Here is a 14,820-nt window from a genome sequence, read left to right as displayed (position 1 = left end):
ATAGTTCTCTCTATCTGTTCTGGGGGCTTTATCTCACTCTGTCCCTCTGGTCAGATCGCGCTGTATCTGTACTAGTAGAGGATGAATTTCGCGCCCTGTGTGACTGCCTAAAGCGCCTTTGAACGTGTTTATCATGAAAAGGGCGCTATAAAAATCTGGTATGATATAAATCAAATCATTAAAAGATTCCTCAAAATGTTTGATTTTATGATATCTTAAGTTCGGTGTATGAACATCATTAATTAATACACAATAGTATTATCGTACGATTTTTACTTATAAAATGATATCTTTTAATCGATTTTAAGATATTCAAAAAGTTTTCGTCCCGCGTCCTCGCTGTTTAGCGGGTTTTCGCTCCGCGTCCCCGACAATCTCAAATTTTCTCTTGGCGCGGTCGCGTGATGGCACAAATCAGCCACCATACGCTAGAGGAACTTGCACTTCTTCTTAAAGCCCTGCTCCCGTCCTACCTTTTAACCTTGAATTGTCACTGAAAAAGCATGAAAATCCTGACTATGAACAGTGACGCCTGTCAAAATAGTCAATTTTATATAAGATTCTATATGAAATACCTGTGGTTTTGCGTACTAAAATGTGGCAGGTGGCCGTTAACAGTTACCTATTGTAATCATGGGTTGCATACACACAAAAGAATTTGAATAGCCGCGGAGCAGGGCTTTCAACTAATTTTGGCACGTGAAGACGATACAATTTTTTCCATTTTCTTTAAAAATGAAGTATGACTCAACATAATAAAACTCAAACAATGAAATAAAAGAGAACAATGTGTTATATTAGGGAAAATACATTCAACTATCATTTAGCCATTTAATAGGGAATCGATCTTACCGATTTTCGTCGCGAAAATCGGGAGCCGATCCCACTACGGTAACATATGCGATATATACCGAATGAGATACACTATCGAATTAAAAAATGTGGTCTTCCGGCACGTGCACAGACCGTTTGACCTCGAATGTTTTGGAAAAGTACACTTTTTCCTTGTGCGTAATAAGCGTCCACATAACTTGTCTGAACCGCAACGTCTTGCATATCAGTACAAATATGGGCAGTATTGTTTTTTATTCCAAAATATACCTTTAAATTGATACAAACGCATATTTCTGGACAAGCTGATGGACTGTAACGATTCGCGATTGAGGCAGTGCCTTATTCCATATTATCTGTTTTGAATGACCACTAGAGTTAGTCAGCTATGCATAGGACTTTGAGACAGATCTACGAAACATCTTAAATCTTATTTGCCAAATCAGCGAACTGCGTTCTGCAGCAGTTACTAATTGACAAAACTTGAAAAGGAATCAGAAAACAAGACTATTTTTAAAAATTTGTTGGGATTTATTTGTCAGTTATAGCAAATTATATTACAACTAATTTTGAAGAGTGTCAGAATGGAGATTATTTCCGCGCATGCCTCAAAACGAGAGATTAATGTTGTATGAAGCAAATTACACTAACGGACGTGAAATTAGAATTTGAAATCTTTCCTCCTTAAAACAATTGCACGGTGCATTATTGCATCATCATTATATATTACGAAATCAAATGGTATAATAAAAGAAATAAAAAGAATGGTAGAAATGTTCTCTTTTTGTTTATTTGATATTATATACAACAACCTTATCTCTAAATGAATGTATTAAAGTTTTATCAATTGTATTAGTCATATGAAGTTTGAATATGTCATATCACAAAGATAGACACTTCCCATACAACATCAAGTTCTGCTGTGTCATTTACTTGAAAAAAAAATCTAATTTAGTTAAAAATATCGCCTAATTTAATAAGACATCAGGGCGATTTAGTGGTGAGCACTTGTGCACTCGGTTTAAGGAACTAAGATATTGTATATTCATCAAACCACAATTAGTCACTGATTTGAATGTTTTGTTGTCCTTTCTGGTCAATATCTCATTGTTATCTATTTTAATGAAGTCAAGTGACTACCAGGGTACTACTGGGGTATTTCAGTCAATGTTTTAAATGCAGACTGACATGTCTACAAAATCATAAATGAATATTAATAATTTGGTCACTAATATATCCTATAAAGATGCAGATTATATCTGAAACATATATGCAAGTTATGACAAATATCTTTGTATCTGACCGTACATAATGTCAAATATATATTATATTTCACATGTGTAGTTCAAGGGGTTTCCATAGTTAGATGTTCAACTCTGTTTGATGCAAGTGAGTCCCTGATGTATCTGGGTGAAAAGAATGTGATTTCTTTGTTTTCAGTTATGTGATTTGCAGTTCTGGATTACAACAAGAAGTTACATTAAAGGAGAACGCAATATTGTTCTAACGTCACTTCTGTGTGCTGGGTCTTTGCAAATCATTTAATGCGCTGAACGAAGTTTCAAAGTTGGCTCAAAATAACAAAGTTATGAATATTTTAATATTTGACCAAAATGGCAGCCATTTTGTTCCCATGGCAAAATAAAACAAAATGGCGGATTTAGTTTATATCTAGAGATCTATTTGACTGTATTTCCTTTTTTCTGCAAGGTATTATCTTGAATTCATTAAACTACAGTGACAGAAATACTTGTTCTTTACGTAACGTAAGAGGCTAAATAAGTTAATCTGTTCAACATGTTCAAGACGGCTTTCGCTATATAACTAATTCAGAAATTTAATGACGCCATTAACACACTAAAATGGCTACCACCCTTATCATTTTGGTAAATTTAAAACTGCCATATCATTTTCATTTGTGATCATTTGTTTGTTTTGTTTGTTTTGGGTTTAACGCCGTTTTTCAACAGTATTTCAGTTATGTAACGACGGGCAGTTAACCTAACCAGTGTTCCTGGATTCTGTACCAATACAAACCTGTTCTCCGCAAGTAACTGCCAACTTCCCCACATGAATTAAATGTGGAGGACGAATGATATAAGACACAATGTCTTTTATCAAATCGTCACGGAGAACGTACGCCTCGCCCATGGCTCGAACTCTCAACCCAGCGATCCGTAGATCAGCGCTCTCCCTACTGAGCTAAGCGGGCGGGCTTCATTTGTGATCAAGTTTCAAAAATGTTTTCCGTGTTAAGTGTGGCTGTATGGTGGCTTTCATATAAAATCAACTTGTGGTATAACGTTCCTTTCCCCTTTAAGTTGTTGCGGTTGTACATTTTGTCCATAATCAATCTGACTAAAGTACTTGATCTTCTAAACGAAGATCTGAGAACGACCCATTCACATTCGTCTTCTGTATATTTTGGATTTCCAGTATTGCTATTTTTATTTTATCCAATCAGACGACTTGTTCGAATGTCAAAGAGTAAGAAAAATGTGCAGTCATTCCAGGGCTCGAACCCGTGACCCCTCGCTTACAAAGCAAGTGGCCTACCGACTGAGCTAACCGGCTATCTGATACGATATGACATAAAAATTGTAAATATCAAAAGTCAATGCTACAGGTAGATTTGCAGGATGTTGTAAGTTAGGCTCTGATTGGCTAGCGAAAGGGTCGTCAGAACGAGGCAATGAATAGGTCGTTCTCAGATCCTATGCGTAGCGTAATAGGATATGTACTTTAGTCAGATTGGTCCATAATGTAAGTTTTGAATATAAGATGACTCCCAGATTATTTCAAAGTTGTGCATCCCCGTGTAAATGTCAAAATACTTAGTCCGATATTGCTTAAAGCATCATGTAAACTTTTGAAATATTTCAGTCAGAATACTTCCCACAAGTGTTGACCCCATTAAAAGACTTCACCGAAAAATAACTCTGTTACGTGGCTGCGTAAAGCAAAAATATTTTGCCTTATGCATGGATTACATTTTCAGTCACGGATGTTGTGTTAAGGAAAAATGTGCCTGTGAAGTGGGAATAAATGTACTGTATAACAAATGAAGAACAAGTATTTTATTTGAAAATGAATTTATTTATTGCAGAATAAAGTAGTAGACCTAATACTTGATGAAGTTAGGTGACAAGAAGTAGCGGGTAATATAATATATAAATGTCTTAAAGTAGCATGACAGTATTTAGGGTCACCAAATGAATTTAAAGCAAATATATAAACTATCAAGAAAGAAATGTTCGAGTTATGCCGGGACAAAGTTTTCAAAAACGGGAGACAATTCAAGTATGGAACCACCTAGAGTTATTTTTCATTGTCACTGCACTCCCTCTCACTGACCTCTATCAATATGATAAGTATCAAGTCAATACCTCATATAGTATTCAAGTTATGCCTCGAACAAGGTTTTCAAAAAAGGGAGAAAATTAAAAAAACTGGATCACCTAGAGTTATGGCTTCTTGTCACTGTACTCCCTCTCACTGATCTGAAGTGGGACTAATACTAGTAAGTGGAACTCAAACAAAACGTAAACAAAGAAAGAGGGCGAGTTGCTTTGATATTTTCTGTAACGATTTTAATCATCAATAGAATATGATATAGTACTTAAAGTATAATCGTCAATCTTTAATATTCATAGAAAAGGTTTCTCAGTATGATCGTTTATTTTTTGTTCAGTTCGTTAATATCATTATCACACAAAAATCAAACTCGATTTCAATGGCATTTTTTAATGAAAAGTCTAACTGTCGAGTTTGATAATAACTTGTATGAATTATATAATTGCAAAAGTATTGTTTCTATATTCATAACAGACAAACTCTTTTTAGCCACCACCCTGTCTATTCTTTCAAGTATTCAATCGGCTTTATTAAATATATCTTGCTGTCAGAGAAATGTCTGTCTGGAAGTCACATAAAATGTCTTCAAGAGCTTTAACCAATTTCGACGCTGTTTAAATTACGATTTTCGTCTGGAAATTTTGACGCGCGAGTTTGTCTTCTTTCCATGTGGTACTTAATTTGGAGTCGGGGCGTTTTATGTCAATTCTATTTACGTTAAAGATGATTTGGTAAAAGACAACAAGGATTTTCGAGAGAAATTGTTTGGGAATTACTGAATTAGGCATGTGAAGTTCAGATTTGAAGGCACACTAGAGAAACTTAACACTTGAAGAGGCTTAGAGTAAGCACTCTTTACTAACGGAAACAACCTATTTTCATTACTTTTCAAGTTCATATAGCAGTAGTGCTTCTGTGGTGTAGTCGAAAAGTCACTAATAAACTGATTTTATTGTTTTCTATTTTTATATACTAGTTGCGCATTTGCGCGTTAACTTGGAACTAAAAGGGGCATTATTTCTTTCATAGAATATATTTTTACGTAACATAAGACACTTGTCATGCGTATCTTCACATTATTTCGAGTTTTTTTTAATTATCCTCGGTATTTCAAAACAACGAAAAGAAAATCAATGCATGTTATCTGTAATATAGGATAATACGGTCTTCCACTTGTGTTTGAACTGCACATGATATTTCTCACATAATGAATAAATAGAAGGTTATCTATTTCTGAAAATTAGGACCGCTAATAAAGTTATCATTTGCTTAAACAACATTTTCAGTATTCAAGTTCGTGTCCAAATATACAATTACACATAAATCATAAATTTGTATTTAAGAATTAGAAAGGCAAGCTTTCATATGAACCTTGTTTAAATTCATCCCCCCGTTATAGATTCATCTTCATAAATTTCATATACATGTGTAGTTTTACAAACAATCCTTTTTGATAATAAATTTGTGTAATAGGATTCACAGAACGCTTATTTAAAGGAGTTCATCACAACATTTTGTGCGCAGCTCAGTCGCGCAGCAAGCGATATCCACTGTAAAGTTCAGAATTCGCCGCCGAAAGTGCATAATTGTCGGATATGAGGGCACTCGCGCAAAATATATCGTATGTACTGACAATATAGGTCGTGCATCCATATTTTACCTTTAAAAGTGATGGTGTTTTATTGGAGGAGTAGTTGTAGGAAGTGCTCGAATCGAATACATTGTGGACAGCCAATTTGAAAGTAAACTATTTCGTCCAGTAATGATGCAGCCGACTCCAAGTCAAATAAAATTCCAGAAAATGTTAAAGTAGATATATCTCCTTCAAGTTCAAATGTGACTTCCTAAAAATGTTGTTATACTTTTTGTGCCCCATCCCGAATTTCACGTAGTAAGACCAGAGTTATGGCCCCTGATAGTCAAATTGTACATAAAGGGTCTAAACATTTGTGTCGCATGTACCTCAAAATTATATGCGCCAAGAGTCATGAAACCACACAAGAATTAAATTCAGAATGCGAAATTGTGCACCAGTGCTTTTATTTGAGGTTTCACTCAATAAAAACAGATTTATGTCCCTTGACGTGGTCAAATATATACGTAAATGGGATGTGAAAGTTTGTGTAGCACGTATCTCAAAAAGTGTTTGATCTAGAGGCTTGCAACCTTAAAGGAGCATTATTCCGCATGTGAGTAAGAATATTGGTTAAGGAACTGGTGATAACATTGTGCAATTTGTTTTGTAAGAAAAAAAAAATGTTCATAATTTTTAGGTGGGTGGGGTAATGAAAAAATACTTTTGTGGGTGGAGTGAAGATTTTTTAATTTTTCTTGAAAACAAGCACGGGTTGATATTATTTTTTTGGTTTAGATTTTTTTTGTCTTAGTTCTAGCTTACATAATATAAAATTTGGAAAAAATCTGTCCGCTAGATTTTTCATATCATTAAGAAATACTTCATGTTTTTCTCAGTTTCAGATGCTTTCGACATCTGTCAAGAGTAATTTGTCTGAGTTAATATATCTATATGTTGACATTTTATGCATAGTTATAGTGGTGTTATTAATTCGGATGCATAAAAAGTAACATCAGAGTGAAACTTCGAATAAATAATTGTTTGCAGTAGTTTTATTATAACATGTATGTACTGTTTCTTCAGACAAAAATACCGATTTGGTGTTCTTAATAAACTTTGAATATTGAAAAAAGAAGCACGGGTACCTATTAGTTTTATTTTTTATTTTAACTTGTCATACATCAATCTATAAATATGCAAAGTTACAAAAAATTCTGTCCGCTAGAAATAATTGTGAAAAACACCTTTAAATTAATCTCCTCTGTAATTTCATCTCCCTTAATTATCATTTATTCATTAGATTTCTGTTGAGGTTTAAAGTTATATGAATTACGCACGTTTTAGATTTTTGTTAACCGGTCAGTTGAAACTGTCTTACTTTCTCAAACAAGACAAACATCTTTACAGCATGAAAATGTAGTAGCCAACATACAAGTTTATCAAAATGATAACCGATGTTGCTCACTACAGACCTGGAGGCGTCTTCTGCGCATGTCAGGAAGTGATTATCAATCAGAGCGCACGACAAAAATAAGCAAAATACTGCATGTACGCACGCATTTGGTATATAATATGTATAATATACTGACTAAAGTTAGGGTTAGGATTACCATGGTTACAAAATTTATTCATTAAAGATACTTATCATTCAAATCGCTTGAATCCGGTATATACCGGAATCTGTAATACATTACAGGCGCTCCCGGTCTTTTTAGTCACATTTTATATATAGTAATGCTAGTCAATTTTTGATGCATTATATCACCTGTAATTGGCTCCTCAATTAAGCTCAGAGAAAACCTTGCATCAATGAAGTTCAAATGAATATATCCTATTTGTTTTAATTGTGAAAAGACTTATACAACTGTAAGTGTTTGCTGAATGGACACTTTGCACCATAAAAACTTGACAAGCACCTGGTAAATAGTTCTAAATACGTACCTGAGTTTGGTGATGTTTTTGTTTAAATACGAGTTAAAATAGGCGTTGGCAATTTGAAGGACTTAGCAATCAATGTTTTGTCATGTTGCTCTTACTTTGAAAGTGTAAGGCACTATCTGTAAAGAAGGCATCATGTCAATTTTGGAATTAATGTATGACGTTCATAAGATTGTTCAAATGAAAATGGCAGATCTGAGAAGAACCGTTAAAGTTGGAAAATTAGGTTGGATTTATCAGAAATATTAAGAAGGGTTAAATGTTTTCTTAAAAACGAATGAAAATAATTTTCTCCGGATCGCCATACAGATTTAAAGTCTAAATTCTCTAGACAGCAAAAAGGGCATTTAAGAAATAAAGGACGAAGTAAAATTTGAAACAAAATACACCAATACATCAAAGGCACATGTATAACTTTAGAATGATCAATACAGATGATCAGTTATGCCAAAGACTGTAGACATTTGTGGTAAAAGGCGAAAACAGATCTATGCGAAAGTCATTATTCTCTTGTCCTTAATTCATCAAAAAAACTCTGATTTGCCAAATCAGCGCTCACAAGTAGTCACTGATTGACAAAAAACTGAAAAACAAACCACGAAAGAATATGTTTTATGAACTTGTCGAGATTTATTTGTCGGTTATAGCAAATTATGCAGCAACTAATTTTGAAGGGTGTCAGGATAGCAGAGATATGAATTCCGCAGATGCATTGCAAAGGTGTTGGAGAAGGTGTTGCTAATGATGCATGAAGCCAATCATATCAACGGACGTATGATTAGAATTTGAAATCTTTCTTCCCCACACTAATTAGTTTAAAACAAATGTTGGATGCATTTTTGCTTGATCATTCTAGATTACAAGTTCACAATGGTATTAGAATGCTGAATTTTTTATCTTGTATATAGCAAGTATAGCAAGTATACCGCTATATGAATGTGTTAAAATCATTTTAATATTATAAATCATGCGAAGTTCAAATGAATTCAAATACAAACTTAGTTACTTTCAATCTTTACTTTTTACTTGCAATTTACAATAAAAAGTCTGAGAGTTTTATTTAAAGAGACACACCGGCGACTTGGTTAAAGACACTTGCACAGTCAACTTAAGGAACTAGGTTCTTGCATTTTTAATCGTACTGAGTTAATGCCTCGGGTGGACACTTTTCAGTTAGAATTAGACTAGTAACCAGAACTGTGACTTGGTGAATCTCTTTTGACTATTTCGTTTGCGTTTGTTTTGGGCTAAACCTCCGTGGGATACACTTCTGTTGCTTAATTGCTATCTTCAATGTTTTCCTGATGTATATTTTGTAAATACTGTCAGTTAATTTGTTTCACACTAGTTAGTAAGTCAAAGTATTTTCATGGGGGCATATTCTATTCTGTTCGGTACAAGTGGATCCCGGATGTATCTGGATAAAAACTGAACTTTTACTCATGTAGTTTGCAATCCTTAGTAAATATAAGACATATTAAGTAAGCCAGTTTTCTGGGGAAAGTCACGATTTATACATTTTATACATAGTATTAACCTCCTAATATTTTATGAGGTTATTTACCCTTACCCTGCTAAATTTATATAATGAACTTGTCCATCTTTCAGTTTTAGACAGTACCATTTACTTTTTAAAGGGGTGCATACCAAAAAGATACTGAATGAATGGCGAACAGTGCAGACCATAATCAGACTGCATGGATGTGCAGGCTGATCTTCGTCTGCACTGGTCGTAAAGGCAGAATCACTTGCCGTCAGCAGATTAAGGGTTAAACAGTGTTGAGTGCAATACTGATTATACAACAGTAAAGGCTAATATTTTGACGAGGTCGAGGCAGATTGCCGAGTCAAAATATGGATTATTACAGCTGTGGACGAGTCCAGTTTAATTTAGTATTGTACTCAATATTGCTAAATGACCTCTAGTTTCATACTATAATAAACGAAAGAATGTACACATATTTAAATGATAATTTGAAACATTTCCAAATACTTACATTTGAAGTACATATTCTTCTGTCATAATATGCATGTTAGTGTTAGACGTGTACGTTATCAAAAAAGAATATAAAATTGAAAACAGTTAACAAAAATTGAACCGAAACCATGATCTTCGGTCAGGAATTGTGTTACTATGAAATTGAGAGCTCACATTTATATGTTTCATTCAGGAATAAGATAGTTATCGTAGTCTGTGTTTTTGTTAATTTGCTGGTGTCTGCAATACAGGTGAAATAATCCCGAATGACTCTTTGCATTAAGGAATCAGAAGTGTTGCCCATCCATATGACAAACTATGGATTTTTTGGACCCCTGTCCAATACAAAATATGGCGTTTTTTTAGAACTGAGGTTAGGATCATTGCTATATAGTATATATATATATATATTATATATAATATATATATATAATATAAATAGTATATATATATATATATAATATATATATATATATTAAAAAGACAGTCACATTTAAATCACACATGAAAGAAAGAAAAACTATCAATTGCTTAAATTGATATAGGTATGAAATAACAAAATATATATATTCACGCTAAATTATCATTAAACGTATTGTGATAATACATTAACAACTTGATTTAATCGTTTAAAATATTTTTTTTTGAGTATTGACCCCCACAACCAACCCCCGGTGCAGCAAAAATTAAATTGGTCAAAACAGGTATCGTTAAAAAATTAAAATGATATTTAATGTTTTATCAACTAATTTCTTAACAAGTTCTTTTTTTCATTTTACTTAAAATATAAGACAGTAATTTTTTTTATAAGAAGCACCATTTATACTTCATATTTGCATCTTTTTAAAGATAATAGGAACTTTTAAATTTGTTAAAATATCTTAGTTAATTATATAACTTTATCGTAAAAGTGATTACAATGGGCACACCAAATGTTTATATTAGTTATTAATCTTTTTTATTTAGGATATTTTAGTTAGTATCAAAACAACATGTCAATGCAAAAATTCATAATTCCGAAACCATCTTTTTTTCTAATTTTGTCATTGGCCTGAACACTCTTGGTCATAAAATTGAAGAGTTTGATGATATATTTAAAATTCAAAAATATCTTTCTACCACCTTTATAGACATTTAAAATAAGGAATAACTTATTCCTGTACGTAGCAAAGTAAAGTCATCATTCAGGAAAACTTGTTGCGGATTCAGTGGCAAAGGAAGTTACGAAAAAAAGTCTTGCGTGGCTATATACTATAAATATATTATTTCTCCGTTGCCACCTCATACATATAATGCATTTATTATATTATTGGTATTGTGTATCAAAAAGATTTTTCTTCATGTTGCCACTGTTTATATGCAAACCTCTTTACATTATGCTGTCTTCTTTCGTAAATAAACCAGACACTTCCGTAATTAAGATGCCAAGAGGCAGTTTTAGAACAATCCATGTACTCTTTCGGTAGGTTATGTACCATTACTGAAATCTGTGTATACAAAGCATGTTATTAGATAAAAGTATATCATGGCGAATTCATTTAAGGGATAATCATAGAACACTTCTACCAAAGCTTTGAGTGTATCATTGACAGCCTTAGAAATACGTTCCCATGCGACTTGAACACGACCAAATTTAATCAATTTAGTGTGCATTTCGTTTGAAACATTCATTATTCATTCCCTGTAAGAAGCATTATACATACACGAAAATGTTAATCAATTAATCTTTCATTTTTTCCATGTAAATGCAACTTGAATTTTGTAATCAGCATGGCAATGCATTGAAGTTGGGAGTATATAATCAAAACACAGTCTACCTGACAATTACATGTTTTGCCATACTGTCCCGAACGATGGATACTTAAAATATTCTCAAAAGGTTGTCCCCTCTTTCAAACAAGAATACTATTTGTAACGAAATAATGATAAACAATCATGAAAACTATACGTTCCACCTAGTTATAAGAAATTATGGGACATTATTGCAAATGCATCAAAACAAAAATGTGTAACAGTTCTTTAAAAACGGTGAGTTTTAAAGGCGTTGATCTGTCCGGAAACGTGGCCCCTTTATGCAGTCCTTCTGCATCTTTACTCAGTAATGAAAATCGTTGTAAGTATATACATGTTTTAACGTCAATTTCAATGTAAACAATCCTTTCTTTCTATGGTTTCGTGTTGATTGTTTTTTCTTCTTCTTGGAATGTAAGGCTAAACAGTTTTTACATTACGATTAAGTTTAAAAATCATTAAACTTTAGAAGCTGTGGGCTGATGTTACTTCAGGTTTATATTCATTCGTAGTGTCATTATTTATAATCTGACGCGTGAGAACGAGTGAATTAACTGATTGGTGGAAAATGACTCGCAGCAGCTACTATAAATTTCAATATTTGTTTTTATATTCTAATCAATCAGGCCAAATGAAGTCAACATTTCAATTAAATATGCAAATTAGGCTTCTAGCATTTTGGTTTAATTGGACTAATATTCGATTCTTAAGCAATGTCTGATGAACAGATATTACTCGGGACTTATTATTTCTACAGAATGTAATCAAATTTGATTTCTGCGAAATATGTCGACTGTTGCACCCTGCTGTCAAATCAGATATGAGCCGTGCCATGGGAAAACCAACATAGTGGGTGTGCGACCAGCATGGATCCAGACCAGCCTGCGCCTCCGCGCAGTCTGGTCAGGATCAATGCTGTTCGCTAACAGTTTCTCCAACTCCAGTAGGCTTTAAAAGCGAACAGCATGGAGCCTGACCAGACTGCGCGGATGCGCAGGCTGGTCTGGATCCATGCTGGTCGCACACCCACTATGTTGGTTTTCCCATGGCACGGCTCATATCATTTAATTGATGCTCGTTCTGATTGCTCCAAGTAATTTGTTTAATATGAAAATAAACGTAGTTTGGATTAACTTTAGGTTAAAATTTTATTCTTAGTTTTCTGTTTCTTTTCCAAGATGTTTCCGGAGTTTGAAAAAATAAGAATGGTAAGTGAAAATAAATACTGGAAATTTTAATGAAGCATTAGATTAAAAACGTTCAACATTAAATGAGCCGCACCATGAGAAAACCAACATATTGCATTTGCGACCAGCAAGGATCCAGACCAGACTGCGCTTTCAAAGCCTATGGCAATTAGAGAAATCGTTAGCGAACAGCATGGATCCTGACCAGACTGCGCGGATGCGCAGGCTGGTCTGGATCCATGCTGGTCGCAAATGCAAGTATGTTGGTTTTCTCATGGCGCGGCTAATTTTTATTTACCATGTCTGAGCCTTTATGCATCTTACCGTATGAAAAGTTGTGATTTTACTTTTAGATAAGCTCTACAAACATAACACCTTTAAAGTCATGAGCATATCATATTTAAAAAAAAACATGGCTAAACGCGTTATCAAAGATAGAACTACAGACATACATCGGCAAAGCCACCTCACCCATGGGATGAATAAGTAATAAGCTGAAAAGGACACTGTTCCGGAATGGTAAGTCTCGGAGAAATGAAGGCAACTCGGAGATAAACAAGTTTATGGCTAGCCTCACACTTATCCATAGTTAAAACAGATAGGATACGGATATGTTAATTACAAATATAAGTCATTCCGAAATCATCTGACGCAATAATTACTTTGCAGTGCACCCTTTCAAACATTTACTTTGAAAATAAATGGAAGATCTAACAATGAGACAACATTTTACTAACTAGTATTATTTGAATCCAGTTTTAACCTTTCATGTCTGACTTACATGTCATTTATCTAATTTGGGTTGTATGACAAATTAACGGACACTTACCATCAAGGAGAACGGACGTTTCGCTCAGCTTTAGGTCTTGAAATCTGAGATATTTTAAACGATTTATGAAATATCTACATACTGATCATGCATACTTATAACACTTTCATATTCAGGCATGTTTAATTTTATGTCAATAGAAACTCACAAACGCAAAACAAAACATATCTTTAATCGTATTTCTTTAGCCAATGGCAAAAGCTTATATGTACTTTTAAATTTAAAGTTTTACTGTGTTTTTTCAAAGAAGCAAATCGGTCTAAGCTAGAGTTCATGTCATTGAATCTTTTTTTCTCTTAAATAATGTAATAAAATACAACCGAAGAATAAAAGCAAGATTTGATCTTTAGAAATTACCAAAATATCATTCGAAAAGACAGTACGAAACTTTCGACCCTCTGCCAACAAGGAGATGAAATTTCTGTACGAAAATCAGCATTACTTTGCCTTTAATACATCAAACACTGTCATTATCTCAATCAGCAAAAACTGAAGTTGAAGATGATTGAAAGAAAATAGAGCAGAAAACAAGACTATGTGTTATGAACTTGCTATAGCAAATTATGTAAGAAGTAATTTTGAACCAGTATAGCGGATAATTATGTTGGTTTTGTTTGTTAGGTTCGAAGGGTTACCACTGATTACAGGTGGTACAGAAATGTTTGGTCGACGTCAGGCTATTTGCACTACTGACGCTCCCCTTGAACATTGACATTCCAACGTTTTTCGTCAGATTGTGTCTCAGGTACTTTGAATTATGCCTGTTTCCCTAAATCATCCAGATTCTGACATTAACCAACTTCATTGCAGTATTTTCTTCCTTAAAGTTGTATTTTGTGAAGGAGATGTCACGGCTGAGATAGTTTAGCATTATTACAATACACAGTCGGTATTGAAACTGTGTTTCCAATACATGTGCTCATTAGATAAATCCTCAATATCTATGTGAAAATAAGGGATGTGTTTTGTATGATTGCAACACTGTGAGTTGCTCTAATTACTGACAAATGACTGAAACAATAGGAATTCGTACGAGAGATGGATAGACAAAACGACAGTGAGGTAACAATATATTCTTTTATTGTTTTAATGTACGAGTTGTAAGCTACAATAAAGAATACCCATTTTATGAAAATCAAACTGGAAGTTAGAAATAACAGAAAAAAATTAATTAGGTCATGAGTCATCATATACCTATTAAAATTTGTCATTAGTTTTCACGAGCTGTCAAAATTACTTTTATCTCTCTATTCTGCAAATGCATTGTTTTTGAAAGTATCTTGGACGGATATTGTAGTGTGTAACTTACTTTACATTCCACATTAATATATGTGCT

This window comes from Mercenaria mercenaria, chromosome 9, assembly GCF_021730395.1.
Source record: "Mercenaria mercenaria strain notata chromosome 9, MADL_Memer_1, whole genome shotgun sequence".
Classification (NCBI taxonomy): Eukaryota; Metazoa; Mollusca; class Bivalvia; order Venerida; family Veneridae; genus Mercenaria; species Mercenaria mercenaria.
This window is presented reverse-complemented; position numbering follows the sequence as displayed.